Source organism: Aedes aegypti, chromosome 3 (assembly GCF_002204515.2).
Source record: "Aedes aegypti strain LVP_AGWG chromosome 3, AaegL5.0 Primary Assembly, whole genome shotgun sequence".
Lineage (NCBI taxonomy): Eukaryota > Metazoa > Arthropoda > Insecta > Diptera > Culicidae > Aedes > Aedes aegypti.
This window is the reverse complement of record NC_035109.1, coordinates 359,474,487-359,484,233: the sequence shown is the minus strand read 5'-3', so window position 1 is coordinate 359,484,233 and position 9,747 is coordinate 359,474,487. Positions and strand designations below refer to the sequence as shown.

At 35.6% G+C, this 9,747-nt stretch overlaps 1 long non-coding RNA gene across 1 annotated transcript; it reads left to right on the top strand.

The window, feature by feature from the left end:
- The first annotated feature begins 951 nt into the window (after positions 1-951).
- Positions 952-2,927, top strand: LOC110678074. Its single transcript, XR_002501436.1, has 3 exons — positions 952-1,386; positions 1,459-1,727; positions 2,664-2,927. It is a non-coding gene; the product is annotated as an uncharacterized LOC110678074 (long non-coding RNA).
- Positions 2,928-9,747: the final 6,820 nt, after the last annotated feature.

Genomic DNA, 9,747 nt, shown 5'->3' with positions numbered 1-9,747 from the left:
AGAACTTATGGTAGATTTCATAAAAACATGATTGAGGATTTTGATGTGATTGGATGGATTTGTTAAAAGTTGTATCAGAATTGCTGCTTCTATTTTGTCCTAAAGTTTAAGATCTTATTTGATAGATTCTTATTAAACATTTCTTAAAATGTCATCTAAATGCCTTTTCAATCGTTCTGGCTACACTGCCAATTTTTATTTTCTCAACGAATCCCACAAAGGCCACTTAAATGCGATGTTTTCATTCAAGGCGATGTTTTGCATACTGCGCACAATCCATACTGCCATTGCACACAATCTTACCCGGCATCCCTCGTATAGACAAACTGCCTATGTATTGGTACCATCCTCTCTGACTCGAGAAAATTCGCATACCGGCACAGTCCGTTCACCCTATTTTCCGAATTCACTTTCCATCGGTTTTCCACGATTCCCATTCATAAGAGCAAAAGAGACAGCATGCACCTATGAATATCCTCTCCCCATCATTAGCCTCCCCTCTCACCATTGAAAAATTCTCTTTATTTAGCATCCGAAAAACAGCTGACACTGCGCTGGCACTCGACCAACGAAGACGACGACGACCTCGGTGAGAGTTTACTGAGTGCAGCGAGGATGTGGCTCTGTTGGGGAGAGGTGCAAGCGGAAGCGGAAAACCGAAAGCAAAAGTGAAGAAAAAACGTGAGCAAAGTGGAAAAACAGCTGAGCGACTTCGACATCGATGGACTCGTGTCGTCGAGACGAGCCCACATTGTCCCTGAGTAGGGGGACTAGGTGTAAATGTACCATACTTAATGGTTGCTCAGAAATCATAGGTGAAATTCAAAATATGCAGCAAAATTTCTAATATAAGTGAGACATAGTACTGTGTAGAATTTGGTAAATAACTGGAATTTTCCAGAAAACACCTCGCTTAGAATAGACAGGTGCGTTATTTACCTTTTTTTAATAGTTGACCATGATTATATATTTTTAAATTATATTTCTGAGATATAATTGTCTCAATCCAGTGACTTTTTTTTAAGTAGTTTTGAGATTTTTAAGTGACTTTCCTGTAATGAAGTTTTCGATGAAACACCCACTTCAAATTTAGTTTTTCCTTAGGGTGCGCATATTACCCCGTCTTCCCCTGGTTTAGTTCCTTCTCGAAGAATGTTTCCCAACTCATGTGCTGCTTCTGCCATCGTTCGGGATGCTCTATGAGGAAATTTTCCTTCTGCCATCAGCAAGCGTCTGACGAAGAACGATGGATTCTCTCTGTTCCAGCGCGCTGGCGTAGTTGGTGGGAGTTTTATCCTTACCTCCGGACAAAAAAAGGCTGGTATATATGCACAGGAGGAGATGTTGACGCAATAACGAATGGCAAATTGAAAACTGGAATGACAGGTTTAAATCGGATTGAATAATTAACATTGGTTTCGTGCACAATAATGGTTGAATTTTTTTATTTTTCTTTAGGAACATTTTGATGAATGGTGGAAATCAATTCCATTTTGGCTTGGTATGCAGTCAGTTATGATTTTGTTGGAGGAATTCGATCGAATGACGTTAAATATGATGGATCGAAATACTCGATATTGTGTTGAGAACGAATGCAAATAATAGGAGAACGGGAATGAATGTTATGTAATATGTGCATCGATAGATAGAAAGATAAATTATTTTTCAGATGAAACACTACTGTATTCCAGCGTATTTTTTTCGTAGATGGTGTTGATTACAAGCAGGTAAACTATGTTGATATTTTCCCATATTTCGTAACTGATATCTGATACAATTACAAATTAGATAATACAATTGGCACTTCTTCTTGTTCTTTTTCTAACATCAAGAAAATAGCTTTTGAATAGTTTGATATCATGAATGTCGACATGCTACAGGGTTTTGTTTTCTTAGAGATACCTTATACGGATTCTTTTAAAAAAATTGCCAGGACTATTTCACTAACTATGATGTAAGTTAGTGAAATAGTCCTGAAAATTTCAAAATTAATTAAAAAGATTGAATTGTGTTCTAAATTTTTGTTTTCACACATCACTCATCAAAACACACCCTTCCCGTGGTGATTATGGAGATGCAGAGGTATTCTCGGTTTCATGAAGCACCAATCATTACGCCCTAACAGTCCTTTCCCATCTCAACTGCCTGTAAGGATTTGGCCGGCGCCGTTATTGATCCATAATATGAGATGTGCCAAAATGTGCCCTCCTAAAATGAGCGGAAAGTCCCATCGCTTATATATTTGGATCGAAGTGCAATTCTTACCAGTTCCGATCAATCACGGAGTAGCAACTATTGACGAATACAGTCAGTCTGTGCTATGCTACCAGAAACGCGTGATTTTCATGTCTCGTATATCAAGTCTGCCTAATGCTTTACAAAAATAAAGGGAAATTTCCGCCATCACCTAGCAGTTGCGGACGTACCGAAGAAGAAATAATTTATATGGAGTACACAGTGTGTACTCTCTAACTCTTGCAGCTTATTTCTTGAGGAAGCAAAAAAAAAAATGCAAAATTACCTTTATTTCACGACTTCTTAAATTATTCAAATCAATTTCGATGTTCCGAGTGGGGCACCGCAGAACAAGCCTCAAAGCACTTTAAATACATTATTCAACATCTTACGTAGGGACGTTTTGTTTCTTCCTTTTTTTTTTGCAGAGCCAAAGCCACCACTTTGCGATTTGCAGCCTGAGGCTAATATAGGCGCGTGCGGCACCGACGAAAACGACGACAACCACTCTTGGCAAGCTGCATATCATCCATCTCTCGCGTTGTCACGAGCAGAATTAACCAAATAAAATATGACTGCGTTCGACGAAACGATATTTTAAAAATAAATAAAAATACAATTTATGCGTTCATTTTCCGCGTCCCAATTGAGGGAGGCGAATGAAGAAAAAAAGAAGAAAACTTGAGAATGTACCGTTTGATGAAAAATTTCTCATCCGAATTTCTTTTCCCCCTAACCATCATACCCTCGGCACTTTTTTTTTTTTTTTGTATCGCTTTTGCGTTTGTGACACGTGCTTATGCTTCTGCCACCGTCCCACTTCGTGAATTCATGCTGTCGGTCGATGGTAGCCAAGCTGCGTGAATTTGTCCTTTTTTAGAGTTCTCTTTGATTCATGGTACAGAGCATCTAATTTGGTGGCTCAACTAGGGATCGTTCAAAAACTATGTAGGCTCATTTTTTACAGATTTAGGACCTCCCTGTCCCTATTGTAAGAAAAAGTAAGAATTTATTATACCCTCCCTTCTGCATACTATGATCTAACTTTTTCATTTTTTTTTCACTTTTTTCCAACTTAATTTCATATAACTTATTCGACAGGGCTGGTAGCGACTAAGTGTTTTAAAAATAGAAGTGTTCTGAAAATGAGATCAGACAAGCAAACAAACAAATCTGATAAAACAGCAGAATAAATATTTGTCTCAAGCACCACAAAATCTCTATTTGCTTGATTTAAGATCAACAAATTTATTGCCGTATTCAAAAATGTCATAGCATGTCTGGTTTTTGAGAAATTGAGTGTTATAAATGCATTACTTATCGATTTCAGTCAAATTGCATGCAAGTTTATCAGCATGTGTGCTGATTTATGTACATTATGCGTTTAGGTGCTAACGACTATGAAACGATGAAGTTTTTATCGTAACTGAAAACGTATTTTTTTATTACTTAGAAAAGTATAGTATTTGGCAATACAACGAATTTAAAAATTCGCTTAAATCAATATTAGATCAGGAAATTTTGCATTGAAATACCAAACAAATTATATAATCATAGTTTAGGTTTATGTAAAACGTCAATAAAACCATTATTTTCTCCCTGCTAATCTGTAGTACAAAATTGTGACGTTCTGACACTTCTGCGAATGGCAACGGGTCCAGCAAACCTAAATTTACAGGAGACATATAATTATATCTTTGAGACACGCGAAAATGTTATTTTTTTGCCACTGTGAAATTTGACCAGACAAAGGATATTTCCATATGCTTTTATGAGAATTACTTATGAAGTTACGATGACCCTTGTCGTTTGTATTGCTGTAGTTTTTCATGATTTTATCCCGGAATTTTACAGAAATTGACTCAAGTATTTGCAAAAAGTATCTTATATATATTATTGCAAAGATTTCATCATTAGTTCATTTGGTGTTCTTATTCCCTTAAGAATCCAAGCAAGACTTTTTTTTCGCCTTGCCGAGTTGGGAGGGCACAATCTCTTAGCCCATTAGATGGAAACCAAAGGCTTAACCTGCAGTGGTGGTACCACATTTTGGCATTTTTGCTTAATGCCGCGTCATAAGTTATATGCCATAGACGCAATAATCTCTCGGATGTGATCCAATGGACATTCTTCGTCGTTGATAGCATTGATGCTCATTTCAAATAATGAATCTTTTCGGAGTGGACATTAATACTATTGGCGACCTAGAAACATCGTTATCATATACGACGTAGGGAATATTACTCTGATGAAAATGTCTAGCAGATTCACTGAGTAGAAATAAGTGGCGACAATCTATTAGGGGAAATCAGGATAAAACCGACACTGTGGGTAAGTTCGACACCCTTGGATTTTTCATGTTTTGAGCAGATTTTCATGCAGTTTCCATCACGCTCTATCTTAACTTGTGAAATGTTGTGTTTCGATTGACATTGCAACTGACACTACCAATAAACTGCCAAAATAAACAACAAAATCATATTGGATAACATAGAAGCCACAGCAGTTGTAATATTTTGCTGTTATTTTTTATTTACTATTATTACGTTGATACAACATGAAGATGAAATTAATTTTTGGTTTTTCGACAGCTGAAAACGCCATTGAAAAATAAATAACCACTCGGGGTAAGATCGACACTTTCATTTGGGGTAAAATCGACACCTTTCTTTGCTTCATACTCTAACTTCAGGGAATCTTTCTTATCGGAAGACTATCTCTGTAGTTTATGTGAGTCTTTATTTTCAAATTCCAGTGGACTTCACGGATGGCAAACTTGTAAACATGTAAAATATGTCACTGTTTGACTTGCCACAAGCTATCATTAAGTATTAAAGAAAAAATTTCTATGTTATCACGTTTTAACTTATTTGATGAAGCTTGAATTGTTCTCATTTAAAATTGCAGAATTAATAGTATTTTAAATATTTTCACATAAATTAATCTTATTGTTTATTTACAAACCATGAGGTTCGGCAGTTTTTATTATCTAAAAATAATTACACTTTTATGTTTTGTTAAAATAAAACAGTATTTATTTTCTCAACCAATCATTCGCTAGAACTTCATCTTCATAAACATTCCATGAACACAAATTAATAATATCCATGTGTATTCACTCCAACTTTATAATTTTAGCATGGGACACTTGAAATTTTCACATATATTTAGTGCATCGTTGGCCTCTCCTCAATAATTTACGTTGTATGTTAATAATCCTTTGAAGGAAGAGATCATAAATGTCAAAAGTCATGTTTAAAGCATTCTTTTATATATGCAATGTGATGGTGATGTTCACAACGTATAAATTTTACTCAAAGTGGATGTGTCGGTTTTACCCCAACAGGGTGTCGATCTTACCCCCACTTTCAATTGTCTTACCTAAAAATGATGAAATATCAATTCGATTTAAATCACTAAATAACCTTAATATATCATCCAGCGATCGAAAGGATTGATAGATTAATAACCAATATGTGATTCTACAACAATTTTAAGTTCATTTAACAAGCGAAAGTACACAAATTTTTATCAATAAGCTTAGGGTGTCGGTTTTACTTCGAATTCCCCTATAATATGTTTTTTAATCAGGCATTGCATTTTATCTCATCTTTCGATCATCTGAGCAAGATAAGGTCAAATACAAAGATATCATCTAGGGCTCATTGATCATCGTTATTGTGGAAATCTATGGCTCTTTTGATGCTCGATAAAATCTTTTCCACTCAGCAATCCACGTGGCTTATACAGTGAAAGCGCTGCAGCGTTTGGAAGAAGTGTAAAACAATACGCACACTCAACGAAAGTAAGTGAACTAACACATTTGGAACAAACCTAATTTTCATTTGAATCAACTTTTAGATTCTGCAGCAATTCACTGATGTGGATTCGATATTCATTTACTGCACGGTACATACTAAATTTTGAACTAAACTAACCAGCGAGTCCAACCGCATATTACATACATACCTATTGAGGATCCTAAATACCGCTTTTTCCCCAAACATAGAAATCAATCGCTAGAGGACGATAGTCGCCGGAATGTTTCAAACGACAATATGGTTTTTGTGATAAATCCCAAGTTGATATTAGCTGGAACCCGCTTTCAATCAAATAAGCTATACAAAAGAAGAAGGTTCCGGCAAATTGCTACTGATTAATAATTAGTATAATTGAAAACAAATAAATAAAACTATTGGAACACAATTTTTATAAATCTATTTCTCTCCATTTATTTCGGACGTTGTGTACTATTTAGCATACTGGATCTACTTTACAACTTCACCTTGTCTAATGCATGAATTTAGTGAAAAATCGATTTTAGCGTGTCAATAATTTAGGTGCATGTGAGTGTGGAACGTTCGCTTCTGTAATGCAAAACTCTCCGCTGGTCTTTTTGGGTGTTTCAAGTGTCTTCTGATGGATGACGGTCTAGTGCCTGTAATAGGTTAGTTAAACAAAACTTTCAATTGTTATCATCTCTTAAATCTCTGAAAAGTTCAACAGTCCACTGCAATTAACCAAACCCATAACAGTTCTTTTTAACCTTTCACGACCTTCAAATTCGTCGAAACGCTCATAGCTTTTCAGTCAGTAAACAGCACGTTCTAAACAATAGCCTTTCCCGGAATCAAAACGTTAAAATTTCCAAGAAAGTTATCAGTTATTAACCTCAAAAACGTTACTGAACACCAAATTACTGAAAAAGATTATAAGTTCAGAATTACTAACTTCAAATTACGTTACTGAATTACCCATTTTGAAATGGAAATGTAATCATATCACCAAAAACTGTCAAGATAATCAAGATGGAAAGATGAAATCATTTCAATGCGCTCTTGGATTAGGGATAAAATCGCTGAACCATACAGAGATGATCTCTTTGATCAGATGAGATTGTAATGCCTGTTTTTAATATGTTGCCATAATATGGGATACCTCTTTTGTAACAATGGTATGAACAATCAATTCATTTTTGCAAAATTTATAAGTAGAAAGTAGGCGTTGTGAAGCATTGCATTTGCCACCGAAAAGTGAACCTTGTAGGAGACGGTAATATTTGTTAAAACCTAAGATAACTATATTAATGATCATGGAAAGTAAGACGCTGAGATTGATCATTAGGGTACACATACTGTTTTCGAAAAATTGTTGAACATACAAGAAAAGTGCCTCATTTCTTCAAGGACATATGAACGCAATGGGGCCTTCCTTAGCCGAGTGGTTAGGGTCCGCGGCTACAAAGCAAAGCCATGCTGAAGGTGTCTGGGTTCGATTCCCGGTCGGTCCAGGATCTTTTCGTAATGGAAATTTCCTTGACTTCCCTGGGCATAGAGTATAGTCGTACCTGCCACACGATATACGAATGCTAAAATGGCAAACAAAGCTCTCAGTTAATAACTGTGGAAGTGCTCATAAGAACGCTAAGCTGAGAAGTAGGCTCTGTCCCAGCGAGGACGTTAAAGATGAACGCAATGACCAATAAATACTTTCAACAATCAGAATAATGAAATGAACTAAAAGTAAGACTAAGCAACCTAATTTTGTTAAGACTTGACGATAATCAACATTTAAGGCTTACGTAAAAGACAACAGAAATCACAATAACATGACTAAATAGGACACTTAAATTCCAAATTATTTTAAATTATTTCAACTAGACAGTATAGTAATGACATCACAATTCAAATAAATTATAATGAAGTTGCTGATTTTCACAATGCTTCCTTTTCTGAGAAGCAAGGGAGAATGCGTATTTTTCAAAAACTAACACGTCACAATACACTAATAAAAACACAGTGTTCATGCGAGCTCTATTGCCTAGTACGTCTGAGTATTAGTCCTGGTAGAGGTGAAAATTGGCAAAACCCAGACCGAGGGTTCAGCAGTGACAAGTAAAGCAATCAGGCAGCTCCAACTGAATACCATACAGAACAAAAATCCGAGGATAACCCAGAGATTATTACATAGTAAATTAAATAACAACGATTTTCTCAAAATCTTCTCAAGAAGACCTTAGTCTTCTAGAAATTCATTTACTGATTTTTCCATCGATTTTACTAAATTTTCTTATTAAACACTCTTATTCACAGCAGTACACTCCAAGCTGAATATCAAGCTGAACAAGCTTTTTCCCATCTACAGTTTTTACTATTGTTCAGCAAGCATTGATGACACTGATTAAAGGTTATTTAAAGCTTAAATCAAATTAAAATCCACTGTCGGAAAAATTGTCATATCAAACGGGAACAAAAATACACCAACCAAAGTTTGGGTCGTTCACGTATGTACGTCCTGCTTATTTGAAAACCGCTTTTTTAACTTTTTGAATAACAAATCTCCCCATCACGAAGCGGACATACTTCAAACGCACACAGGCATTTCTTTTCTCGATAAAAACACCTGGATTCGGCCCCAAGTAACTACAAGCATTATAACATTGCACGTATTCTACTGCATTTCAACACCATTGATGCAACATTGCTTTTATTCAACAAATTTCAAGAGCTGTCAAGCAATAAAGCATTAACCCTACATTACAAATGTATCAATGCACTAACATCACTTTATAAATTGTACTGCTGCATTAATATTACTTTATAAGTTGCTTCGTTGCTTTATCGTCCTTTTTGCATTAATTTAACTGTAAAAGTGCCCTTTTCCACTTTTAAACTACATTAATGGTAGGCTTACGGCAATGCAGCTGCATTATATATGCAATTATATAATGTTCCATGGTTACTTAGGGCATCTATGAGCTTGGGTAACAACAACATGAAATACTACACTCTATCACGGAGATATTTTTCATTACCTGAACGAAGCGGCAGAAAAATTTTTCAAAATAACCACCATCAAATAAGTTGACAACAATCAAACAGATTAAAGATTATCGAGGATTCTATTTTAGAACAAAAATTGCAACACACTTTTGACAGCTAATTGAAATGTTGCGATGCACTGATATCGCTTCTCCAGCCTCAATGCAACCTTTTACATAGCCATTATTCAGACATGTCGGCAAGTTATACTCTTGTTCTGAATGATGTCCACACAGTCTCATGTGGAGCAGTTGTCAAGGTAAGTGGCTATAAATCAGTGAATCTGAGTTCAATTCTCAATTGATCATTATTAATAATCTTCGTCTTTAAATTCCAGCTCACATCTCTACTATGTGTTTCAAATGGTTAGCGGCATTGACAAAATCTTAATACATGCACCTGTATATATTTTAACTTTTTTTGATTTACTGTTGAATAATGGATGAATAAGCGATTGTTAAGCTTTTGAAGGTTGCCATCTGTTCTAAAAATAGAACTATCGTTGTTGAAATAAACTTGAATAAGAGCATGCTAGACCTTTATTCAGCCTTCCATATAGCTTCAATTCAGCTTAAGGCTGAATAAAATCGCCAGAATTAGATGTTTAAAAGCTGAATAAAAGTGTGAGGAGGCTATGAACAGCTTTTGTTCAAACAAAGGCTGATTTGACTTAGTTATGAAAGCGCTTGAG